The sequence below is a fragment of the Lissotriton helveticus genome, chromosome 2_2 (assembly GCF_964261635.1).
Source record: "Lissotriton helveticus chromosome 2_2, aLisHel1.1, whole genome shotgun sequence".
NCBI classification, from domain to species: domain Eukaryota; kingdom Metazoa; phylum Chordata; class Amphibia; order Caudata; family Salamandridae; genus Lissotriton; species Lissotriton helveticus.
In genome coordinates, this window is record NC_136060.1 from 243,453,996 (window position 1) to 243,468,279 (window position 14,284).

The following is a 14,284-nucleotide window of genomic DNA, read 5'->3' on the forward strand; positions in this document are numbered from 1 at the left end:
GAAGTCATTCATGTTGGATTTTGGAAGTGCAGTGCTTTGTGGGATAAGAAGATGACACACTTAGGAGAAAACTGTCATGCATTTCGATGGCACCCAGTATCTCATTGGACGGAGGTGCCCTCCTGCTTGTCACTGCAGAACAATGAATACATATGTGAGAGCTGTATAATATCTCAGATCTGCTGCTTGAAACTCCACGGTAAAGAATGACTGCCCTGCTGAAATTTGCACCCCAATGCCTGTATTCTGAATGACTGCGCCTGCCACAGTTTGGTACTACAGCCCTGGGGACTGTGCCTTGCTTCACGAAGGATTAAAAAGTGGACTTTCTGCAAGCTACATGTTAACAGAGCCCACCTGCATCCTCTCCTCTGAAAGTCTCCATCCTGTAGCGCATCCAGTGGACTTTTAAGGATTTAGCCAGGCGCACTGTAGGAACTGTGGCTGGACAAAACTCTGGCAAGGGAGGCCTGGACAATAGGTTTCCTGTGCCCAGACAGCCTGTCGTGTACTGGGGCAGGGTGGGTTCAATGGAAAGATGCTTTTCCAGACACTGCCTGGGGCACGCAAGGTGCTCCATGCATAGCCCGGTACAAGTCATTTGCTGGGGCACTCCAAGCCCAGCTCTGGTGCAAAACTGGACAAAGAGAAAGGGGTGAAACCATCCCCTTCCCAGGGACCATCCATAGGAGGGACCTAGCAGGGAATCCAGCCCCTTAGATTAGTATAAAGGTAGGAGCTGTGTCTAGAGACATTAGATTATCCTGGACTGAAACTCTGAAACGGAACTCTTGGACCTTCGACGTTCTATATCGACTAAAAGACTGAAGACATCTCCTTTGTGGTCAAGGAGTGACCACCCTGTGCAAACAGACACCACCAGTAACTTGCCGGTTTGCTTTGTCGATGCTCCTGCCAGAACCCGAAGATTCAGTGAGTCAGGGACTGGACTTTCAGATTTCTCTGACTCCGATCCACATCCACAGCAAAGCTGAGACCCGTGGCGGACACGAGAGACGTGGAACCAGACACCATTGACTTCCTGCTCTTTTTTAAACTGTGCAGCTTCTGAGGCACCCTCGAAGTTGTGCATTGGGGTTTGAGAAGCGCCAGACCCAATCGCCATTTGCACTATAGCTCAGCCCTCCACACTCCACAAGTGCCACATGGGGCCCACTCTTGCATTTCAGCTTGGTGCGTCTTCCCAGTTGCTAACCCGTTGGCTCGTTAGCCCTCCGAAGACTTTTTTTTTAAACACTACCACTTGACTGGTTGCTCCGGGCTTGCTTAAGCTTCCCTGCGAAGGAGAAGCTCCCAGACCTTGCTGGTCTGACCTGAAGCCAGTCTTCCTTTCCTGCGTGGATTGCGTTTGCCAAGGCTTGTTGGGTCCAATCCGGATACCAACACTGCAGTCAACTAGATCTTTTGTGGGTCAGCTTGAATCCAGCTCCTGGTTGTCGTCGACGCCTCCTGGTCCTCGTGGCTGCAGAGACAAGCTTCACCTCATCACCTGATTGCATCTCAACATCGCCTGGTTCCTTCCTGGTTCCTTCCTGGTCACTGGCTGCTGACCCAGACTCTGTCCCCTCTACTTTCAGGTTCTTCTCATCTTCGATCCATCCTTGATTCCACCCGGACACTTTTCTCCTGGTCGCCTGCAGCACTTCTTTGCAGGTCTCCATAGGAAACAGCGACAAAACCCGACACGAAAGAACACCTATGCACCCGGCGTCCCTGGGTGAGGTAACTCGAGTACTCCGGTGCTCCCGTGGGTGTTGACTCTCGAAGTGTCCTAGTTTAAAAGGGTTTTACCGTAGTCCATCCGGAAGTGTCCTTAATCAACTACTTTGTAACTTTTACGTTCCCATTATAACTCTATGGTAACTCTCGTCTGTGTTCCGACACTGCATGCGTCTCCCATGGGTCTCCTACTTCCTAACCTTTGGTTCTGTAGTGTAGCCCCAGCGATTCCCTAGGCCCTAGGCCTATTCACTATTCTTGAAGTGGTCCTATACCACTTACTTAGTATATGGTTCTTGAGGCCCCTAGGGCAGAATTGTATCTGTGCAACTTATAGTATGCTAAATGAGTAACTTGTAACGTATCTCTAACTCTGACCTCATAAAGATTGCAGAGGGGTTGTGTTAGTAATAAATATATATATAATTGATATATACCTTGTGTGGTGTCCTTTCATTCGGTATTCAAGGGATTATATATGGTAAAAACAGCTGGCTTCACATGCTCTCTTAAGTTTTAGCCTAAGACCGCTGGTCCATGCTACCACTAGGATAGCTGATCTATAAGGTTGACTTTACAACCACCATCATAAGGGTCGTTTAGACTGGTGCAAGGTGCCCACTAGAATAGTGGACAACATATGCCAGGCTAAGTTCTCACACCATCTCCTATAGCAATCCACCCCACTCCCTGTGCCCCGGTGTACATAATAGGACTCTACAATTCTTAAACTGGACAGCCTTGCAGTATAGCGTTAAATCTAGCCCTCCATCAGCCAATTTATGCCGCAATTTGTTCCAGGTCAGAAGTGCTCCCCTATCTGCCCAAATAAAACTGCCCAATTTGCCCTGTATTTTATCTATCAGCCCTCTTGGGAAGGTAAGAGGTATGCAGTTAAAAAGAAATGTAAGCTTCAGCAATTTCACCATCTTAATAAGGTTAACCTTTCTATATAACGTTAATGGGAGATTCTTCCACCTGGTCAATGTTTTTTCGATATCCCTAGCAACCCTCTCTAGGTTATGTTGCGGTATATTTTGCAGTGTGTTGAGAATATTTATTCCCAAATACCCCAGCTCTCTTTGGACCCTCCCCTTTAAATCTGAGCTATTCCAACACATAATCCCCTGTTTTCCTTGTTAACTAAGTATCCTGAAAAGGCCCCATATTCTTCAGCTAGTCGTTCTACTCTAAGGATTGTGGTAACAGGGTCTGCTGTATAGACAATTAAGTTGTCCGCATATAAGGCGATTTTCATACCGAATGTTCCCACACGGAAAGCCTTAACCACGTCATTTTGGTGGAGTGCCTGGGCAAATGGTTCAATACATATGTTGAACAACAAAGGAGAAATGGGGCAGCCCTGTCTCATCCCTCTAGATATCAAAAAACTCTTAGTGAGAGCTCCATTGAGGAAATCCTAGCCGTAGACTCATGATGTTGAGCTTTTAATGTAGTTACAAAAAAGGGGCCGAACCCCATAGTCTCCAATATTGCCCATAGATACTCCCAGAAAACGTGGCCAATCACCTTGGCGGCATCCAATGTGACCAACGACAAAGGCGCCAACCTCACTGTAGATATATCAATAAATCCTATTAATTGCTGGGTCAATTAATGCATTTGTCCCCCGGAGATGAACCCCTTTTGATCTTCATGTATCAACTGAGATGCAACTGTCGACAATCTCCCTGCTAAAATGCTGACAAAGATCTTATAATCTGCATTCAGCAGTGAAATCGGCCAATATGATTCCGCCTTTACCGGGTCCTTAGCCGGTTTTAAAATCAAAACTATAGAGGCCTCCCTCCAGGATTCTGGGACCTGCTCCTCCTCCCTGTAAATTATATTAAACAGGTTTTCCCAGACAGGTAGTATTTCTTCTGTTACCATTTTGTATACTTCTGAAGGGACAGCATCAAGCCCCGCCACCTTTCCATTTTTACATCTTTTAATCGCTCCCCTGATCTCTTCTTGAGTAATTGGGGCCTCTATCATTTCCTTCCCCTCCTCATTTAATACCGGAAGGCCACACGAGCTAAGCCACCTTCTTAACTTTGGGGAATCCGGAATGATGTTCTCCTTCTTGCGTTGTGAAAACAGTGCTACTATATGTTCCTGCATAGTTCCCCAGCTGTCCAGCTTTACCCCTGCATCAGTTCTGAACTCCTTTATATCATTCATTGATCTTTCAACCCAGGCCTCCCAGGCTAGCAAAGCTCCAGCTTTCTCCCCATACTCAAATTCTTCAGTATTCGCAGCTTCCCACCTTGCCTTGCACTTTTGTTCCAGCCTGATTTAAAATTCTAGTTGGAACTCTTCTACCCTTCTTTTGGTCTTATCTCTTTCCTCTCCCGCACTTATAGTATGGAGAACCTCCTCTAGAATCCCAACCTCCTTTTCCATATTCGCTAATTCTGCCTGATCTTCTCGATTTTTTGCACAGGTGAGGCTTTTTAGGATCCCCCTGCATATATGCTTTAAAGGCATCCCGTACGATGCCAGGGGAGGCGGAATCTTTGTTACTAATAACGTACTCTGTTGCTGCTTTCTTCTGGTCTACCTTCACCCCCTCTTCTAAAAGCAAGGCACGCTTTAGCGTCCATCTCTTAGGTGGCACCGGCCAAATGCTTTTAGTGTTAACATAACAGCTAAATGATCTGAAATGTGCGCTGGAAGGTGTTTGATCTTTTGAACATTTGTTGCAAAACATCTGTAAATTAAAAAATAGTCTAATCTAGAAAAGTGATGATGCTTTTTACTATGGTATGTGTACCCCCTCATTCTCCCTTTCAAATATCTCCAAACATCCAAAAAATCCAAATCCCGTACCATACTTTTCAAGGCGCTCCTCATTCTAGGAACATATGCACTCTCCCTGCTTGTTCAATGGTCCAATACAGGATCCATCAGTATATTAAAATCCCCGCCCACGATTGCAGGAGCTGAAATACCCGCCAGCCTCAGTTCTAAATCTACAATATGCTGTGGATTATCCTCGTTGGGCCTGTAGAATCCCACGCATATGAAATCTCTATCCACTCACTTTAGACAAGCTAAAGCCCATCTGCCTGAGCTGTCTGTACTAGCCTTCTTAAATTCTATCCAGCATCCACTCCTAACTAGGATTGCCACACCCTTACAGCATTGTGGTTGATCTGAAGCAATAAACATTTGAACCCATCCACACCTACCAAACAGGTCATTACTTTCATTTGCATCTAAGTGCGTCTCCTGCTGGATCATAATTTGCGCATGTCTATTTCTTAAATACTCCATCACTTTCCTCTGTCTGGGTTTAGACCTAAGACTATTCACATTCCATGTAAGAATAACGATAGTCAGATTTTTAGTCATAATACTTCCCAGATTGTTCTTTTCCTAGTTTCTTCACTGCGTTATTGCAATTCTCTTGCATAGGAGGTGCTAAGAACTTTTTTGTGTTTTTTCCCCACTGCTTCCCACCCATGCTAACCCACCACCTTCCCATCCCACCCTCCTACACCATCCCCTGGGAACCCTCCATATCTTTTTAAGCATAAAGAATGCCTATGGGCCTACCATTGGGGGAATTCCGGAATCCCTTCAAACTTTCATACTCTAGAGAGCGACCTATCCTGCAACCTTAGAGCGACCTATCCTGCAACCTTATTTATCATTTAGCAGTATCTCCCTTCCTGATCCTGTCAATTAATGATTCCACATCCTCAACTGTTCTAAAGTTAAACATTTGATTGTTCAACATAATGCGGAGCATTGAGGACATTTTAGCTGGACTTTTGCTCCCATCTTCCGAAGCTCCTCCATCTTACTGCCTAATTCCAACTGCCTCTGTTCAGTACCCTTGCCGACATCCGATCTAATGGGCAGGAAATAACCATTTACAGAATAGCGACCATTTTTCAGAGCTCCACTAAGTATCTCTTTCTTGGTAGTATAGGAGAGGAAATTAACCAAGATCTTCCTAGGTTTAGTTCTCTGCAAATTACGTTGGAACGGCTCTTTATGTGCCCTCTGGATTTCATACTCAAGATTGATCTCTTCCTTATCTTTCAGAATCATTTTCCGTAAGAGTGAGATGATGAAGGACTTAATGTCTGACCCTTCATCTGTTCCAGGGATATTCAGGAACCTTAGATTATTTCTACGCGAATGGTTCTCCACTCTCTCCAGGTCTTCTCTTAGAACTTGATTTTGCCTTCCAAGTTTAGAGATCTCAGATACGTTCTTCTCCACATCCTGTTTCACCGCACCTACTTCTTCTTCCCACTTCTTAGTTCTCTGGGATACTTCATCGAGCTTCAGCGTTAACTCAGAACATGAAGCTTGAATGCCTAGTTGGTTTGGTTCTGACACCTCAAAGCGCTTTTTTATATCACTCTTCAAATCCAGTAATATACTTGCCTGCGAAGTTCCTACATCTCTGCTTGCTTCAGGCATTCCCATATTTGCTTCATGGTGTGGAACTTCATGCTTTTCAGGTAGTGCCAGTACGGGGTAAAGGGACTGTTATACTGTCTCCCTGGGATGCCCCAGACTCCTTCCTTAGCATGCTCAGATCCGCCAAACCATCGGTGCTGTTTGCGCTCTTGTCCATGTTAACAGTAGCATCTGAAGCATTAGCCCTGCTCCCTGCCCTGATCCCAGGCATTACTGAGGTAAAATTTAAGGTACGTTCTTCTGAGCTGGGGCTTACCCTCTTGGCCCCATATTCCTGCATACTTGGGAGCACATGGAAAAAAGATTTAGGAGAGGGGGTAATTTTAACGGATTTCTTTGTTCCTTTCCCCTCTTTAGGTTTTCCGACTGGAGACTTTCCTAGCCCTCTGCCTGGCGATGTCCCTCCTTGTCTCTCCCGCTTTGCCTTAATAGTGGTTTTAACCCTCTGTAACAATTCAGGCAGTGTGTCCGGTGATATAGGAAGTAAATTTGCCTTACCTCCAATGTTCCTGGTCCTCAACGTGTACCTGGAGAGAGCCTCGTCTTCCTTGTTGTTTCCTGTCTCTATATGCAGATGCAGCCCCCCACAACTACTTAGCTCTCCACCCTTCAACTGCTTCTGCTGTTTTTCCACTCTACTCAAGCTCCTCTCCTCGCCTTCCACCTCCTTGACATGCTGCAGGCAGGCTTGACTTGTGCTGACTCTGCCTCTGCCTCTAGTTCAGATCCCTGTCTGCCAAGCTCGCTGGAGATCTCCTGCTGCCTCGCACCAACGCATCCCTGGGGACCACGCAGCCCTCTCCAGTCTACTCTTCCTCCAAACAACAAAGTACAACGTTCTGGGATCATTCGGGATATACAGTAACTAAGGCTCTCTTTCTGGTTTCCAGCCGCGGGCCGTGGAGGGAGTTACGGTGGGGCAGGGAGGCGGGGAGGGGGAGGGGCGGGGTGGAGGGACCTAAAAACAGGCATATGGATCATTGCAGGTAAGTACACAATTTAATTAATAAAACGAAATTCGTGGTGCGCACAGCATTGCTTTTTGCCATGCTGTGCGCGCTACGAATTTTGTTTTATTAATTAAATTGTGTACTTACCTGCAATGATCCATATGCCTGTTTTTAGGTCCCTCCACCCCGCCCCTCCCCCTCCCCGCCTCCCTGCCCCACCGTAACTCCCTCCACGGCCCGCAGCTGCTGGTTTCTATGCAAATTCAGCTTGTGTACGGCCTCGCTCCTGCCCGCACTTCCCCCGTAATGGTGGCCGTGACCGCCAGCGTCTAGCTAGTAACCGCCATGTTCCCCATCTACACGTTCCATTGCACTATAAAGATTAAGCACTATAAAGTCATTAATCTTTAAAAATTCATATATCCGGTTCCCTACTATGGATCTTTGTCGTTTTGGTGTCTATTTGTTCATAAAAATATTTCCTTTTTTATACATTGTGTGGGATTTTTTTTGTGTGTTGAGTCTTACTAACTTGATGTATTGGTGTTTTTAAGTGATTTACACACCTGTCTCCTAAGTTAGGCCTGACTGCTCCTGGTCAGCTACTAAGGGTTCAGCAAGGAGCTAATTTACTGAGACCTTCAGTGGACTTTATAATGTGTTGGTGGCCCTATTACTAGTGGTAGGTGCATATTTAGCCCTACCAACATCCCACTTTCCAACATCTAGCACTTTTCTAGGCAGAGATGGACAATATTTTAACGATATGTAAGCATGTTCATGGAAACATTTGCACAAACTATTTAGTGAAAACAGCTTTTGGGAGTTATTTGACTGTGAGGGTGCCCAATATGCAGGATACCAAATGTTATATATTAGAATTTAACCCTCTGGACTTTAGGGGTGAGTTATCAATATTGAGAAGTAGGCATTTGCTCCATGACCAAGGCACTTTCCCTGCTATGTGGCACAGCAGTACATATAACCTACAGACGAGAAGGAGCTCCCTTCAGCCACATACTTTTGCCATATATGTTGGTAGTGTAAATGCACATGGCAGCCCACATGTCCTTTACCTTTCCATGCTGAAGGTACATTATATGCAGATGTTAAATAAGCCCAATGTGGCATATCAATGCACAGCACCTGTTCGAGGGGAAAATGCCAATGCTGTGCCACAACAAAACATATGCAATTCCTCACAGATGTCCATTTACTGCTACAAATAAACTACAGTCAGTGCCACGTCTATTATATAATTTTCTGCCTACACTGTGTTCCACATATTTATAGATTTAGGTGTTAAATTGTCATATATAAAGTGTAACATTGCCCATTTTGCATTATTATGTATTAAAATAGTCAAATACAAAAACAATATTGCCACAGAATATGTTGTTTTACATCGCATAATTTGTAATTTCATGTCACACAATTTAGTCACCATTGTTCCCTACTAATTTACATTTTTGCATTAATTATAATATTCTGCTGATTAATATTTTACACTTTCCAGTGCCGGTTCGGAGTCCTCATACTGTTAACATTATCCTAAATTAACAAGCAACATAAGTGAGTTACATTAGACGGGGTCTACATTGCCTGAAGCTTGGTCAGCAGCCCCCAGAGTACAATAAAGGTCGAAGAGCCCAGTGTACGAAACATATTTGACATCACAAACCTTGGAATCTGTAAAATCACAGGTCTTGTGCTTACACATTAATGTTTTAAAATGTAGGGGCTGCTTGAAAAATATATTTACCATTTGGGAACGCAGCGATAGAGGTTTGCTTCCCCCTCATGCCAAAGCCTTTGCACTCGCAGCCAATTGTGTATGGGGAATGGGCTTGTTTGCAAACTGCAACCTGACTAAGTAATAGTTATAAGGCAAGTCATTCTGTGACCCCCTGTGAATGGACAATTTACAATGCGATCTCTTTATACATATGCCACCTCACAAATTGCATCCCTGTTTGCAAACCACTCAGCGTGCAATTTGCACATCATTGGATTAGTATATTTTGCACTAAAGTCCACAAACAAAATATAATGTGGGAACACGAGGGGCAGATGGACTTTCTAATCGGTCATTTCACTCAAGACCTCCTTTGAAAAAGTATTTATCATCACAAATCACAACATTCTCCTTGCACTGGCCTATGCCTTCTCCCAAAGTTCTGTTGCGTGACAATCTTAGCCAGTAAAGCTAAAACCAATTTGAATGCACAATGGCATTTACTAAGAGCTTCCAATGTGCATTCTCTTCACCACATGGAGTCCTGTTGCCCGCAATCACTTCCGGTGCTCGCCATGATGAGCAGCTGCTACACTTCCCGTCTTCCATTGTGGGTTATATTTTATTATTATGCAGATTTCCATTTCAGTTAACCCGAAAAGGGTGATTCAAAGGTCAAATGAACAGATTTGTGAGGCAGGAGGTCCAGCCAGCACTGACACATAAATTGAATAGGTATCGATTGGAAAGTGTCCTAGATGCCATGACTCCGGTACTAACTAGGAAATTAGTCCTGCATTGGAGACATGGGACTCTCCCCCTGGCATCTTTTACAGCAACATGGTCCGGGCGCTCCCCCACAGAAACTTGCCCGGCATGTGCCCATAGAAAGGAGAACGATGCACATGTGGTCTTTTTCTGCCGATCCTATGAGAGGAGCAGGAAATATTGGCTCGTTCCTCTGCTCAAAAACATGGGATTCAGAAGTTTTTTACCCGCTTACAGAGTTTTAAAGACAGACTTAGCCCCAACCACCGTATTTGCACTATCTAAATTTTTAACCTCAATGTGGTATGCCCGTAATCGCTGCATTAAGAGACTTGGCGATTCAGGACAGATTTGAATTTCTGGCATACCCCTATTAATTTTGATCACTAATGTTGTTTAATGCTTTTTTTAACTTTAAAATGAAATATTCTGTGATGCTATGTACATCTTTTATGATCTTGTGATCGAAATAAAGATTTTTGGGAATTGGAATAGGTAAAAGAGACTCTCAGTCTATGAGATACTTGTGTCCCATCAGAAGGGTTATCTGCACTCTGTTCAATGCACGCAGTGAGAACACTCATTTCTGAGCTTCAGTGCAGTGTAAACATTAGATATTCAATAGCAGAAGAGAAGTGGCTCTCAATGAAAGTTAACAGCAGTTAGTATTTTAATCCAAACACTTGTGCGGTGCCATAGATAGCGAAGCTGTGAGTGTGTCACATGGCACAATACAAAAGGGAAGATTTCAGTGTAAAATATAGAGACTTTCTAATGTGTATTCTACAAGAGGAGTGTGCTTTATAAGCAATGCGCCAGGAAATTCCTTGAAATGCCTTTTTGTGAATTTTTACCTGATGCTTGGGTGGTTAAAAGAACTGTGGCTTTGGATTATTTTCAGGCTTAAGAGAATTTATTCTTATATCCGCTCCAGCTACTGTATCTCAGCTCAAAAACACAAATCTAAATCCGAAAAACTTTCTCTGCAAAGGAAGCTGGGGAAAAATACCTGAGAGGCTTTTCTGTAAAGCTGTGAACTGGGCTAATCATTTTCACCAGCCCTCGCCTGATAACAGATCTATCCATTCACATTACCTTTAATTCCTCCTTGTAAACGTTCTGCTTCATGCATTGTGAGCCCAGCGCACAGTGACAGCAATGCCTGCACCCGCAACAGACTCGCCGAGATTGGCACTTCAGGGCTTGCTTCCTGCTGCAGTCAAAAGGATTTTTTAAAATCAATCTTTAAAGCTGGGAATAGAAAACTTCAACCTTATAAATACATGTCACCTTTTGTTGTTTTGTATTTTATCTCTTCCTATACTGTAAAGTGTTTTTCGCTTTGATTATGATCAGTATCATCTTTATTGTTATGAAAGAGCAGAAATCGCAATAAGGTCCTGGAAGCGAGACACTCTAATTTAAAAGGACTTGGAGAAAGTGCCCCTGATTTTAGCGTGTTACTTTTAATTCCCTCTGTTAATATAGTTAATTTATCTTAAATAATACTGCCAATACATTGCTTTATACCGTAGTTGTTGGTTGCAAAGGACGCATATTACAAATATCTAATGCTAATATATATTTCGACTTTGGAAGCATGAGTGGCTGAGTCGGTCTACCCACTTTTCTACTTGAAGAGCACAGCAGATGTCTGGAGCAAATACTTAAAGCGTTGACCCGGTTGTTGGGGGCTCTTTGGTTCTTTTTCCAAATAATCATGTTTCTCTCATGCTGCAGCTTAGGTGCAAGAGATCTATAGTACACAGGATTCTAAAATCTATGCATAAGCCCCAGTCTCTAATTTCTTCATAATCGGCGACTTGCGACATACCCAGTCGCCGATTATAAAGAAAAGTCATCAGAATTCGACAGTCATAAGTTATTACAGTTGAGTCCTGATGTCACGTGGCCCGCTGCAGAGCCAGCAGCCGAGATGGAAACAGATCAGGTCACCAGGGATAACTGAAGCAGCGGTTTAATGCAACAAAAATATAACATTGCATTTCTTTCTTTTTTTTGCTTACAGTGACAACCAGAGCGAACATGTTTATTTTTTGCACACCTAATTAGAGAAAAGCTTGAATCGTTCTGCCTGTTTCTAGACATTTCGAAATAGTGCAGCTTTTTGTTTGTTTAAAAAGAATCTGACATGCATTGAACGGTTTCTAATATTTATTTGCAACAAATATCTCAGAGGTTTTTAAAGTGCTAATTTTGCACTAGAGGTTTTATTTGTATTCTTTATGTTCACAAACATGCTGGCTCTTTGATATGAAAGAGCTACTCCTAATGTTTTAAGTGGTTTTTGTAAAGGTGATGGTGTGATATAGTATCCCCTGGCGTACATGAGAATGATATTGCAAGTCACCTCAGAGTTCCATAACTTTATAAAAGAACTCAGTCTTCTGCCCTGTCCCTCTATATGGTGTCACATGATTACATTAGGCCCCGTTTGTAATGCCATTTTTACATGCTCACATTCTTAAGTTGCCTTCTCTCCCTAAACACAATGACGTTTGACACACATTCATTTCCTTGCACATGCAGGATAAAATTCTTCAAGCTTACTTTTTCTTACACTGCCACTTCGTATGCACCCTATCAAAACACCTTTAAAATTCTGCACAAGGGCTAAGTTCAACACATAAGATGTTGTTATTTGTATTGGCCACTCGGCGACAGAGCTATCACAATAGAAAAAAAACAGCAGCCTGTCTGCGGCATTTGCATGGCAATATGGATGATGGTATAATATGTACCATATCAACCCTTTCTTCCGGAAGAGGTGCGTTTCACTATCACTGTGAGGTCGACCCATGCTGGAATTCCAGCCCAGTTGATTCCTGCTTAACACATGTAAGGGATGTTGCCCAGATCTCCATCAGCAAAAAGAACAGATCAAACATTCACCCTCAGCCACAGATCTGGGCTAAATCCATTATTTCTTTGTACACCACGCCACTCCAGTTTAGACCTAGCCATATGCAAATCAGTCTTTACTCTGCTCCTGATGGGAACAGTCCAGTACGAACTGCCAGGCCAAGTTGTCCCTGGAGCAGAAACAAGAATCCTGGGATCGGTATCAGGGTATCACCATTCATCAGCCAGGCTAGCTTGAATCTGGTGGCAAAGGAAAAACAGGACCCATGGTTGGGCATACCGTTCCCACTTAGGGTGACAAATGCAAAAAGAATCCATTGTCTTTTTGCATGTCACGCCATTACAGTTTAGACACAGCCATATGCAAATCAGTCTTGACCCGTCTCCCCTCAAGAACAATCCAGCACGAACTGCCAGGCTAGGTCCTCCCTGGACCAGAAACAGGCATCCTGGGATTGGTTTGGGGTATTACCCCTCATCTGCGAGGCTAGCTTGAATCTGGTGACGTATCGAGCACGCGGCAGACGTCTGGGCATACCCTTCCCACTTAGGCTGACAAATGCAATGGCCTGGTGAGAAAAAGAACCATGGATTTAACCCAGATCTCTTGGCTGGGGTGAATGTTTGATTTGTTCTGCATTCCATCCATTATTTGTGTGTCTTTTGCCTTCTAATCCTATGTTCACTGGGTATGCCCAGTGCACTTAGGCACTGTGTGCCTAGACACTAAGTGCACTATGGGTCCAGGGCAAACTGTACCACTGAATTCAAGCTACCCTGACTGATGAGATGTGATACCTTTTAACCGGTCACAGAATGCTTGTTTCTTGTCCAGGGAGGACCTGGCTTGGTAGTTCGGGCTGGACTGTTCCTATGAGAAGAAGAATGAAAACTGTTTGCGTGTGGGTGGTACTAAACTGGGGTTGTATGGTGAGCAAAATAACAATGGATATAACCCTGATCTAATGTCTGGGGTGAATTTTTGATTTGTTCCACATTCTATCCATCATTTGTGCACGTTTTGCTGTCTCGCCCTAAGTGCGCCGGTTAGGCCCCGATGTGGGTTGCAGGCTCACTATGCCACTGAATTCGATTTAGCCTGACTGATGAGGGGTGATACCCTAAAACCAGGAACTATAAATGCGATTTCCCCAGTAAATGGGGAGCATCCCCAGTCCACACTCGAAATTGAATTCAAAATAATTTATTCAAGATGTGTTGGTGGCCTCCGGGTAGTATAGGCGCTATATAAATATTCTTTCATTCATTCATTCATTCATTGATGTGATTGCAAGAAATATCTTTATTTTTGTTTTCTTTCCGTGAATAAGTTCAGTTTCACATTGCAGCGTCCATAATCTTTTTAGTTAATTTTGTTCAAACTCATATATCCATAACATTAATATGCCCAATGCATTTCGGTCTGCACCCTTCATCAGGGGCGTAATCCTAAGAAAATAGAAGAAACTTGAACTCAATTCACTACTGTACAATACTTACATTCTCATAAATTAATCATGTTATTAATGGTGATAAAGAGCGACAGCTCATATATCCCCAATAGATCCTGCATGTTGATAACAGTCAAAAAGAAATCTGTAAAAAGAAAAACTTGAACGTTGTGACCAGGAAACACATGCAGCATGCATACTTGTGAAACGGAAAAAAGTGCCACCGAAAAATGAAAAAATTTAGTGGTGTGTTGGTAAATTTATAGTGTGCAAAAACCCATATCTGAGGAACGAGAATGCTGCTAAGAAATGTCGTC

At 43.6% G+C, this 14,284-nt stretch overlaps 1 long non-coding RNA gene across 2 annotated transcripts in view; it reads right to left on the minus strand.

Annotated features, from left to right (window-relative positions):
• Positions 1-14,284, minus strand: part of LOC144821789 (uncharacterized) — a 118,425-nt gene that overhangs the window by 44,415 nt on the left and 59,726 nt on the right. For both annotated transcript variants that reach the window (XR_013608440.1, XR_013608439.1), the window contains exon 3: positions 10,729-10,846. This is a non-coding gene — a long non-coding RNA (uncharacterized LOC144821789). The remainder of the gene's footprint in view (positions 1-10,728; positions 10,847-14,284) is intronic.